At 39.7% G+C, this 1,705-nt stretch overlaps 1 pseudogene; it reads left to right on the top strand.

Moving 5' to 3' along the window:
* Positions 1-3: 3 nt before the first annotated feature.
* On the top strand, positions 4-510 carry LOC146599037 (E3 ubiquitin-protein ligase TRIM39 pseudogene; annotated as a pseudogene).
* Positions 511-1,705: the final 1,195 nt, after the last annotated feature.

The raw sequence follows: 1,705 nt of genomic DNA, 5'->3' as shown, positions 1-1,705 counted from the left end.
CAAGATGGGAAGAGTGTGAAAGATACTGGCACTATCAGAAATGTGCCCAGGACAGAGAAGAGATTTGATTCCCACCTCTTTGTTTTGGCAAAGGAAGGATACACATCTGGGAAATACTATTGGGAAGTGGATGTTGGAAAGAGGAGAAACTGGGATGTGGGCATTGCCCGGGAGCCCGTGACTCGTGAGGGGACACTGACTCTGTCCCCAGAGAATGGCTTCTGGGTCATAGGGTTAGCAGTTGGGCGAGACTACTGGGCCCGCACAGAGCCTTGGACTCGTTTGGCTGTGAGTGGGAAACCCAGAAAGATTGGGATCTTCCTGGATGTCTCAGTCAAGAAGCTGTCGTTCTTTAATGTCAAAAATGAAACACATTTGCACACTTTCACTCTTGGYGGTGCTAGCAGCCAGGAAGAGAAGTTCTTTCCCTTCTTCTCTACAGGGTCTACTGCTACAAAGCCTGACACTGAGCTCCTGAAAATAGTCCAGGAGGCTGCTGCTGATGAATAGTACACTCTTCATCAAGGAGGGTATAATGTGCAGCCACAGTGACCAGGCTGTGCACTGTCAGACAGCCCCCTAATTTGTGTATCTTCTGTCGTTTAGTGTATGACAGCAAGTGAGCATAGAGAAGACCATCAGCTATAGCAAAAAGCAATGCAAGGGAGCAAATTTTATCCTCACAGAAGGAAGCATGCTCTAGAAATGCTGTGAGTGCATTGGCATTGCTAAGCATATTGCCTCATCTTCTTGCCTTTACACTTATTTCACAACAGGAAGAAATGAGAGGGACTCCAACTCCCAAGCTATGAGCATGACTTTGGGAATACTTGCTAATTTGTGAGCCAGGATAATTCCTGACCATTTGCAAGACAAAATAATAAAAGCAAAAAGAATGTAAGCAAAGACTGAAATATGAGTAACTATTCAAGTTTCCATCTAAACTGAAAAACGTCACAAGGATTGTGTTATGAATCCTTCATGACTTAAAGAAGAGAAAAATCACGTACTGTAAAAGTGTATCCRTATGAAGAAGGTTCTGCTATTCTTCAGAATTACTACAGAATCAGGGTCCACATTACAAGACACCTTCTTGTGAAAAAGTAACTGTGCTGTAAGATATGTTGCCTTTCTATTTAACAGTTGGTCTCTGCTCAGCTTTACCTCTATCTGATTTTTAAGTGTTCTGCAATCTAGAACAACATTTCAAACCTGTGCTACAAGTCCAAGGCAACTATTTGCTGCTTTCTTTCTGGTAAAACTTCAGTGAGAAAGTATTTTTATAGATGCTTTCCACCAGGAAAAAATGAAATATTCTCATTTTCCTGCCCCCTCTCTGTGCTTTCCTAAGGATCACTTGGCAAAACATGCACGGCTGTTACTAACCTTGAATTGATTAATTGCTGCTGAAAAATACGATAACATTATTCTTTTTCAGTATTTCTACTGTAGAGTTTTATTGTTCTTATGAAAAAGTTCTGTAACCATAGTGATGAATGCTTCCAGTTAAATCTCTTTTCCTTATTTCACAAAACCTGGTACAATCATGTAATAATTATATTATTGTATAATATTCTATATAGTAATATATTTTTGTAGAAATGTTTTAGTGTCCATATAAAATACAAATATACCGTCTGCACTATATTGTCTCCATTGGCTTAAATTTTGGCCTTTACTATCTTTCCACTTAACTTTAAATTCA

This window comes from Rhea americana, unplaced genomic scaffold (assembly GCF_003343005.1).
Source record: "Rhea americana isolate MKP2758 unplaced genomic scaffold, rheAme1 scaffold_1494, whole genome shotgun sequence".
In the NCBI taxonomy this organism is placed as follows: Eukaryota; Metazoa; Chordata; class Aves; order Rheiformes; family Rheidae; genus Rhea; species Rhea americana.
This window is presented reverse-complemented; position numbering and strand designations above follow the sequence as displayed.